This window comes from Eriocheir sinensis, chromosome 39, assembly GCF_024679095.1.
Source record: "Eriocheir sinensis breed Jianghai 21 chromosome 39, ASM2467909v1, whole genome shotgun sequence".
In the NCBI taxonomy this organism is placed as follows: Eukaryota; Metazoa; Arthropoda; class Malacostraca; order Decapoda; family Varunidae; genus Eriocheir; species Eriocheir sinensis.
In genome coordinates, this window is record NC_066547.1 from 4,326,059 (window position 1) to 4,339,459 (window position 13,401).

The following is a 13,401-nucleotide window of genomic DNA, read 5'->3' on the forward strand; positions in this document are numbered from 1 at the left end:
ATTAGGTAGGCTGAGGGGTTGAGGGGTGCTGGGACTGGCCGGGTTAGGTTAGGTTAGGGTAAGGGGGGACGGGGAGGGGGGGGCTGACTGTGTGTGGGTAGGTAGGTCGGTGGAGGTAACCGTATATAAGAGACCCGGAGGCGTGGAGGTGAGGAGGGGAGATGACTTACGGGAGATGAGTGATGAAGGAGGAAATGAGAGGTGTTAGCTGGCAGGCTCCTCCACCTCTGTAATGGTGAAGAAGATGAGAGAGAGAGAGAGAGAGAGAGAGAGAGAGAGAGAGAGAGAGAGAGAGAGAGAGAGAGAGAGAGAGAGAGAGAGAGAGAGAGAGAGAGAGAGAGAGATCGAGATAGAGAGAGAGAGAGAGAGAGAGAGAGAGAGAGAGAGAGAGAGAGAGAGAGAGAGAGGAGAGAGAGAGAGAGAGAGAGAGAGAGAGAGAGAGGAGAGAGAGAGAGAGAGAGAGAGAGAGAGAGAGAGAGAGAGAGAGAGAGAGAGAGAGAGAGAGAGAGAGAGAGAGAGAGAGAGAGAGAGAGAGAGAGAGAGAGAGAGAGAGAGAGAGAGAGAGAGAGAGAGAGAGAGAGAGAGAGAGGGGAGGAGGAATGAGGGAAGATGCCTTTGTCTCCCTTCTCCATTACTGGTGAGAGTAGAGGAACGTGAGGAGAAAAGACTGGAGGGAAGGAGGAGGAAGAGGGGAAGAGGAGGCGGAGGAGGAGGAGGTGGAGGTGGTGGAAGAAATGCAGAGGGAAAAAGAGAGAGAAAGAGAGAAAGGGAGAATGAGAGCGAAAAAAAGTCTTAAATAGAATATAGGAGTGAATAAAAACGAACGATAAAATGTGAAATGGAAATGGAAGGTAAAAATGAAAGACTGAAAAAAAATCAATAAAGAAAGAGAGAAAGAAAAAGAATACATTACAATACAAAGGAAATGCCAGTCACCCAAGAGCCGCAGAGGAAAAAAAATAGAACGGTAGAATAAAGAAATGTATGTACAGTTAGTGAAAAAAATAAGGAAGAAAGGGAGAAGAAGCGTAGTAGATGAGAGGAAAGGGAGTAAAGGAAAGGAAGGATAGAAACGAAAGAGTGCAAAAGAGAGAGAAAAAGGGACAGACGAGGGTAGATAAGGCAATGAGGAAAAGGAGGGTTGGAAGGAGGGAAGGATGGGGGAGGGGATGGAGGGAAGGAAGAAGGGAAGGAAGGAGGGAGAGGGATGGAGGGAAGGAAGGAGGGAGAGGGATGGAGGGAAGGAAGGAGGGAGAGGGATGGAGGGAAGGGACGGAGGGAAGGAGGGAGGGAGACGAGAGGAAATCAATCAGTCATCCTCTCCGGACAAAAAAAAGAAAAAGACACAACAACACATTCCAATGATTATTTGTACGTCTTTGTCTTCTCTCTCTCTCTCTCTCTCTCTCTCCAGCATTGAGCCAACTACTGGGCAAAGATTTTCTCCGCCTTTTCTATCAGTGTCCTCCAGTTTATGGCGAGCAATCTGTAAGACTCTAGCGCAGAAAAGCCGTGTGCGTGTGCGTGTGCGTGTGTGTGTGTGTGTGTGTGTGTAAGAAGTAAAGAAAAATATATCTGGGGAGGCGGTGGTTGAATGGTTAGCGCGTGGACGTCATGATACCGAGGACCAACGTTCGAGTCCCACCGCGAGACGTTGACAAATTTTAACCATCCGAGTGGCAGGAGATTACCCACATGCTGTCCAGATCATTTTTCAAGCCTAACTTCAGCGACTTCGGTCATGAGAAGCACCGGGGGAAGCATGATCCAAGTAAGTCATATATCACCTCAACCACTATAAATAAAATTCGCCTGCGCCACTAACGGGTTGGGGCCATCCATCAGGCCACGCAAGAGAGCCTACCAGCGATATAAAGAGCACATAAGATAACAGAAGCAGCAACGTTATTTATCTTTGATCTCGTTCGTCTTCTTCTTTCTTCCTCTACCTTCGCTTTCTCCTTCTATTCATCGTCATCCTCCTTTCCAGTTTAGCGAGGGAAAACAACTTGGCTGTCTCGCTTTTACTGAAACATATCGAATGGTGAGGTTTGGAGGACTTTGTGATGCGTTATTACTGATATATAAAAACAAGCTGCACGAAATATACATCTTTCTCAACCTTCACTTACTGTTTCTTCTGCTTCCATTTCCTTTCAAAACTTGGACGTGTCTTTCCTTAACTGTTTGTCTCGCTCCTCCAGTCTCTTGCATTATCGAAGGGAAATTGAGAAAGTTAAGTTTCTTTTCCAATATTTCTTCTTCCATCCTCCTCCCCGTCTTCGATACTGCATTTGCTTCCTGGAAAAGTGCTTCGCTTCGTTTTATGTTTACTTTTGCGTCGCTTTCCCGCCTGACGGAGTTGTTTGTCCGGTCACAAGTTGTTTATTCCGATTGCTTATCCGTAAAGCGTAAGTTGTGGTTCCGGGTACACCCACGCACACGCACACACCCACTCACACACACACACACACACACACACACACACACACACATCTGATCCTCCCTCCCTTCACACACATTTTCTCTCTTCTTGTACCTGCTCGCCTGTCTGTCAGTCTCATTATCTCTCTCTCTCTCTCTCTCTCGCGCCGCATACCTAACCTCGTCACAGCTGATTCAAATCCTACCTCTAAATGGCGTGCATTCACCACAGACGCAGAACACGCAAACATTTTTCCGTTCACTCGAAGCAAACACACACACACACACACACACACATACACATACACTCACACACACGCACTCACTCTTACTCACACTCACACACACACACACACACACACACACACACACACACACGCAGGTAGGCCATACGCTGCCACACTTCACAGGGGGGACTCGTTTGTGTAGGAAAATGCCAAAGGTGGAGGGAGGCAAAGGATCAAAGAAAAGGAAGAGAAGCCAGAGGAATAGAGGAGGAGTACTAGATATGAAGTGCATGATGGGAAACTGATGGCGAAAGGATGATATCGGAAGAGGGAAAGCGAGACAGGAGGAGAAAACGAACCAGTACGGAGGAGGAGGAAGAAGAAGAAGAAAAAGAGGAGACGGAGGCAGAGGAGTACTTGATATGAGATGCATGATGAAATCGGTGGCGAAATGGCGATATCGGAAGAGAGAGAGAGAAAGCGAGACAGGAAGATAAAACGAACCAGTAAGGAGGTGGAGGAAGACGAAGAAGAGGAGACGGAGGCAGGGGAGTACTTGATATGAGATGCATGATGAAATTGGTGGCGAAATGGCGATATCGGAAGAGAGAGAGAAAGCGAGACAGGCGGAGAAAACGAACCCTAAGGAGGAGGGGAGAGGCAGGGAGGGGAGGCAGAGCAGCGAGCGAGGCAGGGAAAGCAGCAGCAGTCGTGATGAAGCACAGATGGAGCAGCGGCGGAGGCGGAGGCAGCGACGATGTGAAATGATGGATACGAGAATGAGATGGGACGGTGTTGGCGGGGATGTTGGTGGCGGGAAAGTGGTTATGAACGAAAGTAAAGTGGTGTTGATGGCGCGGTGATGGGGTGCTGATAGCGAGGAGGGGAGGAGGGCTGGGTAATGGCGATGGGAGGGAGGGAGAGAGGGAGGGAAAGGCGGTGTAACGTGAACTAATCATGATGCAAGCGTGAGACAGGACAGTTTGGCAATATGGATGGAGGTAAATGTGGGGGAGGGGAGAGGAGGGGGAGCGAGGAAAGGGATAAAAGCAACGTCCAACCCAACTCAAGAGGATTAAAAGGGAGGTCAGGTACGGTATTATAGCCCTGGATTAATCATTACAAGTACGATATTAATTACAGTAACAAGGCTCCAGACGTTAAATGTTTCGGTAGCTGCGAGTAATTCCAGTTCACTCAGAAGATTAAAATTTTGAAAGGATTACGATTTTGCCATCAGCCAGATCACTAAGTTTTATGGCTTGATCGTATGTCCTTCAGCAATCAGCGTTAAGAAGAGACGTACACCACTGCCTCTCTCTCCTTCGTCTAGTCTAATGATATGCTGTAAATGGGCTGACTGACTGACTTGCTTCGTGCGCCATGGTTGGTATATGATTTCTTTTCGGAATCCTTGCCTCCTCGTCACAGCCCAGCAGGTTTTCCTTGCTCAGCGGCTCTTACTGCGCTACCTGACCTGACCTGCTCAACAAAACGCCCGTTGACTGTGTGCCTGAACCCTATATAATAGAAACTGAAAAACACTCACCATATATCACAAACGTTAAGCACTTTCACGACCACAGAAAAGATAACTGATAATTAACTCAACAAATAAAAAAAAAGTTCATAGAGTATTCGTCACCCATTCCAATTCAACACGAAGAAAGAGGAGGAGAATGGGGAGGAAGAGGAGAAAGAGGAGAAAAAAGACAAGGAATTAGAGGAAGAGGAGAATAGGGAGGAGGAAAATGAGAAGAAAAAAGACAAGGATTTAGAGGAAAAGGAGAAGTAGATGATCGCAACCGCACATCACAGAAAATCAAATATCCCGATCTTCATCAAGGCAGGGAAGGTAATAGAGAAAGACAGAATAGAGGAGAAAGACCCAAGAAGACACACGACGCATCCAGCACACAGTTAGGTAAGGAGAGCGAACCTAACGAAGAGCCAATCAGGTGGAGACGTAATGAATGTCCTCACCAATCCCAGCCGAGGAGAAGGTTAAGGTGAGCTGAGATTGAGATGAGGGTAAGGATGAGGTCCGGGTGAGGGTGAGAGCTAAGATGAAGGCAAGGGTTAGATAAGGGTGAAATCAGGGTGAGGTATAAGAGGTAGAATAAGGGAGAGGATGAGATAAGGGTAGATTCAGGGTGAGAATGAAGTGTAGAATGAGGTGAATGGTGAGATGAGAGAGAAATTAAGAGTAAGGAGAAGGGATAAAATAAAGGTGAGAGTGAGTGAGAGTGAAATCAGGGTGAGAATGATGTTTAGGATTAGGATTAAGGTAACGGTGAAGGGATAAGGACGATTAGTGTGATGATAACGAGAGAGAATGATATTGAGAGTGAGTGAAAGTGAAATAAAGGTGAGAGCAATAATGAAAGTTGAATGAGGCTGAGACTAGGAATGAAAGTGAGGTGGAGGGAGGTGAGGGTGGAAATCAGGGCGAGGTCGAGGGTGAGGGAGAGGGTCAGGGTGAAATGAGGGAGGCTGGTTGGGCTGGCAGAAGGGCACACTCACACCCCTTGCATCACCACTCCTGACATCGCTTCTGGCACCCTTCCCGACCCCGCGCGAGGCAATCAGGGGAAGGGCCGTTTCGAGTGGCAATATGTCGGGGCTCCAACACGCTCTTTTTAATGGCTAAGAGGATTGGTGCGCCGCTCGACGACCTCCACGAGCGGCGTTTCTGTCTGTCGTCCCTCTGAGTGTGGCATTGAGGGAGTATTACTTTTTTTGGGTAGGGGGGAAGGGGGTAAGAGTAATGATGAGGGGGGGGCATGACCTTCTAATTGCGGCGTTGAGGGTGTATTACGTTTTGGGGTGGAAGGATAAGGGGGGTAAGAGTAATGATGAGGGGGGGCATGTGACCTTCTAATTGTGGCACAGAGGAGGTATTACTTTTTTGGGGTGGTTGGGTAGGGGGGTAAGAGTAATGATGAGAGGGGGGCATGACCTTCTAATTGAGTCGTTGAGGGTGTATTACGTTTTGGGGAGGGGGGTAGGGGGGTAAGAGTAATGATGAGGGGGGGGCATGACCTTCTAATTGCGTTGTTGAGGGAGTATTCCTTTTTTGGAGTAGGAGGGGGGAAGGGGGGTAAGAGTAATGATGAGGGAGGGGGGGATGTGTTCTTCTAATTACGGTGTTGAGGATGTATTAATTTTAGGGGGAGGGGGGGAGGGGGGTAAAAGTGATGATGAGGGAGGGGGGGATGTGTTCTAATTGCGGTGTTGAGGGTGTATTGCTTTTTTGGGGGTGATGGTGGGAGGGAAGGTAGGGGGTAACTATAATACAACTGTTCACTTATGCTGTCTTTTTTTATCCCCTCATCTATACCATCTCCACTATCCCACTTCCTCTTCTTACTATACCCTTGATTAAGAAAAAATGAACATAAGCAAAAGTGAAGGGGCATGTGAAGGGTGTAGGTCTAACTGCGCAATTTCTTTAGGTTCTTATAATCATCTGTGTTTTATCAGTATCTGTTAAGTGAATTCCAAATGTTATGGGCAATTGAACTTCTGTCTGTCTCTCTGTGTGGTGAGGTAGTGGGCGTTTTGTTTTCCTCTTCTTTTTATTTTGCTTCAGTTGTCTAGATGTAAAAAAAAGGGCAGTGGTGAAGGGATGTATTTCTGTTTGTCTTTCTGAGTGTCGGGAGCTGAGGTTGTGTCACTAGAGAGAGGTCTTCAGGGTCGGTTTTGAGGGGGGTCAAGGAATGGGGGGTTGTGAGTAAGGGAGGTGACGGTGGTTACGGGGGGGGGGGGGGGTAGCAGTGGTCTGGGGTCAGCTGAAGGTCATTATTTTCAAGGTCCTTCCATCTGTTTGGCTTAAGACTTTTCCAGACTCAGACCTCGAAATTACTCCTCACAGCGCGACCCCAAAACAAAACACTCGCCCTACGGTACAACGAAGGTGAAACAACACACTGACCCCTCACCTTCACCTCCTACATAAAACAACGCGAAAGTGACACGGGCAAGGACACTTAGGCGGCGTTTACTTCCTCCTTACTCCATCTTTTGCAGCCTTTCTCCTTTTTTCCTTCCTTTTTATTACCGAATTTCACTTTGCAACAACTCCGGCCTCTGCAATATCCTCGAGCCGCCCTCAGCTTGCGTCCCAGCCTGATGTAGAGCCTTATTTTCAGCTTAAGAAGAGTAGCAGCCGGGGAAGCAGGAGCAGGAGGAGAAAGAGGAGGAGGAGGAGGAGGAGGAGGAAATATGGTAGAGAACGAGGAGAAATAAGAAAATACGAGTAACATAAGAGGGAAATTAAGAGAGAAAAAGGGAGAAGAAAATAAAAATGAAAGAATGGGAAGAAGGAAAAAAATACTCAAATAAAAAGGAGTTGGTATGAGAAAGAAGAGAGACATAGAGGGAAAGGAAGATTAAGAGATGCTACTATGAGGAGAAGGGAAGGAAAGGGGGTAAGGAGGAGGAGGAGAAAGAGAAGGAACAAGAAACACGAATGGGAAAATAAAATGAGGAAGAGAACCACGAAGGAAGAGGAAGATTAAAAGGTAATAAACTGTGAAGGAAAAGGAAGGGAGGAGAGAGAGGGAGGGGAAGGGCGAGGGAGGGGAAGAAGAACTGATGGGAGTGAACACGAGAGACTTAGTAACTCGCCTGACAGGACCTTTGGCAGCTAATGTCACTTGGTTGAAGGGAAGGAGGCAGGGATAAAGGAGGGAGAAAATGGAAGAATGGATGAAGGGGGGGTGAGGGAAGGAGGGCAGGAGGGAGACTGGAGAGAAAAAAAATGGGAGAGGAAAGGAAGACTGATGCGGGTATGGGTAGGAGAGGAGAACAAGAGGAGGAGGAGGTAGGACTTAGAGGGAGAAGAGTGAGGAGGAAAAAAGAGGTGGAAAAAAAGGAAGGAGGAAGAGCCAGATTAGTACAGGTGGTAATTTTTTTTTACAACAAAGGAGGCAGCTCAAGGGCACACAAAAAAAGAAAACAATAATAAAAAAAAAAGCCCGCTACTCGCTGCTCCTAAAAAAAAAAATGAGAGTAAATAGGAAACACTACATCAAAAAGCTAATAAAGTCTTCCTATACAGCATTATATTTAACATCTTAAGTCCATTTATTATTATTTCAGACCTCTTTGCCTCCCCCCGTGTCAATTAATGTCTTACGGTCCAAAAACAAAGAAAGGGAAAGATGAAAAACGGGCGCCAACAAATTAATCTCAAGAAACCTAACATAAAAAACGAACCATAACACCACCACCACCACCACCAACAACAACAACAACAAGGTAGGTGGGTGGATGAGTGAGGGTGAGATGGGAGGTGGGGAAAAAGGGAGATGATTGGGGAGTGGAAATAGGGGAGAAGGGGGCAGCAAGGAAGGAGGGAATGGCCACGATGGGGAATGGGAGAGGAGAGGAGGTAGGGGAGGAGGAGGGAGAGAAGAGGATTTAAGGGGAAAAGGGCATCAAGGAAAAGAGACTCAGCAAGGAAGGGATGGGGGAGAGGAGGTAAGGGGAGAAGAAGTGAGGGGAGAGGAGATAGGGGAGTGGATTAGAGCAGGGAAAGAGAGAGGTGGAGGTAGAAAGGGAGAGGGAGGAGGAATGAAGAGGAAGGGGGAATGGAGTGGAAGAAGGGGAGAAGAGGCAACAGAAATGAAGGAGGGAGAGCAAAGGGGGGAGTAGTGGAGCAGTGGAGGGGGAGTGGAGGAGGGGGGGGGACAGGGGGTGGGGGGTGTAGGAGGTCTCAAGGATAAAGCAAGTTCGTGGGTCTATAAATCACTTTTTATCTACAGTGAAAAATGGCGGCTGGGAACTTAGTCGGGTAATCAGCAGATAACACGTTCCCTTCCCCTCCCTGTCTCCCTTTTCTCTTTCCCTCTTCTTTCCTATCTTCTTCTCTTATTCACTTTTCTATCCCCCCTTCTTTCTCCTCCTACTGTTTATCTGCCTTCTTTCTCTCTCCCTCTCCTTCATTCTTCTTCTCTTTTCTTCTTTGTAATTCTTCTCCCTTTCTCTCCATTCCTCTCTCCCTTCCTCCCCTTTCCTCTCTTCTTCTCTCTCAATCCCTTTTCTATCTCTCGTTCTCTCTCCTTCATTCATTTATCTGCCTTCTTTCTGTCTCCCTCTCCTTAATTCTCCTTCTCTTTTCCTCTCTATAATTCTTCTCCCTTTCCCTCCCTTCCTCTCTCCCTTCCTCCCCCTTTCTCTCAATTTCTCTCCCTCACAATCTCATTTTCACCCACTTCTCAGTTGTTTTCAATCCTCCTTACTCTGTTCCCCTCTCCCATATCCTCCCTCCCTCCCTTCCTCCCTCCCTCCATAACTTCCTTCCTTTTCTCATTCGTTCTTTCCTCCTGATGTCTATCTCTCATTTTTTATTCCCCTCTCAATTTTCCAGTTATGTATCCATCTGCTTGTTTGTCTGTCCATCTCTGTCTGTCTGCCTGTATGTCTATAACTCTACTTTTCTGACTGTTTCTGTACTTTTTTCCTCTCTCTCGCTCACTGACCTCCTTCACCCACACGTCATCTTCAGCCCTCAAACTCTGTCCATCTTCCTCCTCCTCCTCCTCCTCCCCATCCTCCTCCTCCTCCTCCTCCTCCTCTTCATTTATTTCTTCACTGACCTCACTTTTTCTCTCTTTATCTCTCCTCCTCTAAGCCTCTAACATTATTTTTCTCATGACTTTCTTCTTCGTCTTTTCTTCTTCTTAAATTTATTGCAATGTTACTTCGCCCAAATAACAAAAATATAAAAAGAAAAGCAGCTTCATTATTATTATTATTATTATTATTATTATTATTATTATTATTATTATTATTATTATTATTATTATTATTATTATCGTCAGCATTATTATTGTTATTGTTATGTTTGCTGTTGTAGTCTCTTCTCTTCCTACTTCTGTCACTACTATTACTACTACTACTACTACTACTACTACTACTATACCTCCACCACCACCACCATCACCACCACCACCACTAAAATTAGAAGGAATTAGAACAGAAGAGAGAGCGAGCGAACGAAGATAATTCAACTACAATTTTTCTCCCTACATAATTTAAAGGATACGAAAGAATTAAAGAAAATATGCTGCAGGAGCAAAAATATAAATTAACATACATATATGCATGAACGACTTAAGAGGGAGAGAGGGAGGGGGAGAGAGGAGGAGAGAGAGGAGGAGAGAGTAATAAAAAAAAAAAAAAGACGATTATGATAATTTACTGAAACTCTTTAGCCTGCCCTTAAAAATTCTGCTTCCCTGGTTAAGAGTTTCACCGCTGCTTTTCTCTTCTCCTCTCCTCTCCTCTCTTCTCTCTTCTCTCCTCTTTTCCTCTCTTCTCTTCTCTTCTCTTCACTTCTTTTCTCTTCTCTTTCCTTTTCCTCTCTTCTCTTCTCTTCTCTTCTCCTTTTCTCTTTTTTCTCTTCTCCTCTCTTCTCTTCTCTTCTCTTCCATCAGCCAAACTGCGATTCTTTTTTGCCTATGACGTTGTGGATTGCTGTCAGTTTGTCTTAATTCAAAGCCCTAATGATTCTCCTCTTCTTGCAGCATCTCTCTCTCTCTCTCTCTCTCTCTCGTCAGGTATAATTTTCTCCATCTGCATCTGCATCTCTCTCTCTCTCTCTCTCTCTCTCTCCAACCCTCCCTATCACGCCTCCTCCTCCCTCCCTCCTCCTTTCACTCCTTCCACTTTTTGCCAACTTTCTCTCCTCCACTTACTCCTCCTCCACATTGATATTCTTCCTCCTCCTCTTCTCTTCCTAAGTTCTCATCTTCACTTACTCAGCCTCTCTACATCCTCTCCACATCCTTTAACATCACCTAAACGTCTCCCCCTCTACCTTCTCCACTCTTCCTTGTTCTCTTCTTTTATCACCACTATAAATGGATGGTGGAGTATATGTGGAGTTGACAAAGGCAGAGATAGAAGAGTAGGTGGACAGGAGAATGCTAAGTAAGACAGAGAGACAAGAAGGAGAGAAGGAAAGGGAGATCACAAAAAGAAGAGATAGAAGGACAAGAGAAGATGATGCTTGGTAAGGAGAGGAGAGGAAGAAGATTGGCAGCGTGTCACCAGCATCCCAATGAGAGCATAACTTTCACGCCCAGGAGGAGGAGGAGGAGGAGGAGGACAGGGAGGAAAGTGTCAGCAATCAGGGAGGAGGAAGAGTTCTGATTGGCGCTGAGTGTGGTGGTGGTGGTGGTAATGGTGGTGGTTGCGATACGTATGCTGTCTGAGAGATGGAATGTATGGTGATTGCTTTGGTGTTGGTGATGGTAATGGTGGTGTTGGTTGTAGTAGTAGTAGTAGTAGTAGTAGTAGCGGGCTTTTTTTTTCATTATTGTTTTTTGTTACGCCCTTGCACTGTCTCCTCTGCTGTAAAAAAAAAGTAGTAGTAAAGGTGGTGGTAGTAGTAGTAAAGGTGGTAGTAATAGTAGTTGTTGTTGCCGCTGCTGTCGTAATATAGTTGTTATTTTCACTAATCAAATTTATCAGTGCATGGCAAATCCATTTTGGTGGAACGCGTACACAACAAACACATAACTCTTCCCCGACAGCAACTTTTCCACACGCACACGCACACGCACACGCACACACACACACACACACACACACACACGAGTGACTCACACCTCCATGCACTTCTTAACTTTCAAACACTTCACACCTCACACCTGCTCTCCCTTCCCTCCACTCCTCCACTCCCCTCCACTTCCCTCCACTCCCCTCCCTTCCCCGAGATATAGAGGGGAGGCATGAAAAAGGGAGCAACTTCCACACCTAAAAGCAAAATATATTCTCAACAAGCTAACAAACAACAGACAAGTTTCCCAACGAAAGCCAAACAAAACTCTCTCTCTCTCTCTCTCTCTCTCTCTCTCTCTCCCATTATATTACGTAAGTTTACCTGTTGTTTAAAATTCCGGGAAAACTCGAGTCTAGATACATTAAGAAAAGATAGAGCCATTAGACCTACTCTATAAGGCGAGAGGAGAGGCAAAGAGAGGAAAAATGCGAAGCCAAAAATTCTGAACTATTTTTTTTCCTCTTTCGTGAAATGGAAATGTGTTTATGAGAGTGTATGAGGAAATGTTTTGAGAGGATGAGACGGAGGAGGGGGTGTGAGCAAGGAGACAGAGGGAAAGAAGGAGAGAGTGGAGGAAATGAGGAAGGAAGGGAGGGAAGAAAGGGTGGAGGGAAAATAGAAGGAACATGAATTTAGGAAGCTATTGAGAAACGCAGAAAATGAGCAAAAAATAGAATCGCAGCATGTGAAAGATTGAGATGAAAGTGGATGAAAAGAGAAAGAGCGAGGAAAGGAAGAGCAAAAAAACGTAAAGTATGATACAGGAGAAATTTCCGATATGTAGAAAAAAATGAGGAAGAGGAGAAACAGCAGAGGGAGAGGAAGAAAAGGTAAGAACGAAATAAATAAATAAAAAAAACAGAAGGAAAGATACAGAGAGACTGACTGACAAAGACGCAGACAAACATAGGCAGATAGATAGCTAAAGACAAATAGATAGATGAATAGAAATAGAAATAAAAGAAACGTTAAAAGAACAAGAAAATAAAGAAACCAAGGAAAAGAAATATAGATAAAAAGAAAGTAGTCCAGAAAAACTAAAAGCACATATTCCAAGGTAACGAAGTAAAGTTAAGTACGAGAGATGTCTTTCGTGGAATATTAAAACCCTGAGAAAGGAAAGAAATAACCACGAGGAAATATCAAGGAGAGAAAAAATGAAAACCCAGGCGAAACATTATTAAACTTGGACGAAGACAAATGGAGCTCAACAACAACAACAGAAAAAAATGAAAAGCTAAGTACGGCGAGGTGTCTTTCGTGAGATATTGAACCTACGAATAATAATAAGAAAAAAAACTGGATAGGAGTACGAAAGATATAGAAGAAAAATATTATTAAACTTAGATGAAGACAAATGGAAACACAACGACCTGGAGAGGCAATAAATGATGACAGCTTAGCACAGGAAGACTTTCAAACCGTATTAAAATGCCCCAGAGAAAAGATGAACACTAAACAGAAAGACAAATGGAAACTGAACATGTAAAAGCAATAAATAATGACAGGCAGAAAAGAGAGCACAGGAAGGCTTTCGTACCATATTAAAACGTTCACAAAGAAGAGATAAACCCTAAAAGAAGAGAGAAGACAAAAGGCATAACATTATTAATTTTAGAGGAAGACAAATGGAAGCTTAACAATATGAAAACTTAAATATATCTTCACAACAAAAGAAGAAAATAATGAAGAAAAGAAGATCACCTACTACATGCTTACGTAAATAAGTCCTCATAATAAAGAAGAAAAAAAAGATAATGAAGAATAGAAGACAAATTTCGACGTGACAACATAAATAAATCCTCATAAAAAGAAGAAAAGAAAGAAGAAAGGAAGATAATTTACGACATGATAAGGTGAATGCATCCTCAATAATAAAGAAGAAAATTAAGAGGAAAAGAAATAAGATAACTAACACTAAAGAATTAAAGAAAGGAAGAGAAAAAAACAAAGAAAATAACTACCAATGAAGAATCAAATAAATAAGGCATAGGGCAAAGAAGATAACTACCAGCAAAAAAAATAAAAGGAAAATAAACAAAAGCAAATAATATAATAACTCAATCTTCACTTCTTGGTATTGACTCGCGGACGGTCAAGCGGTCTGGGAGGGTAAAGGTGAGGCAGGAGAGGATAACGTGTTACAAATGACTCAGGTGTCGCCAGGTGTCACACTAT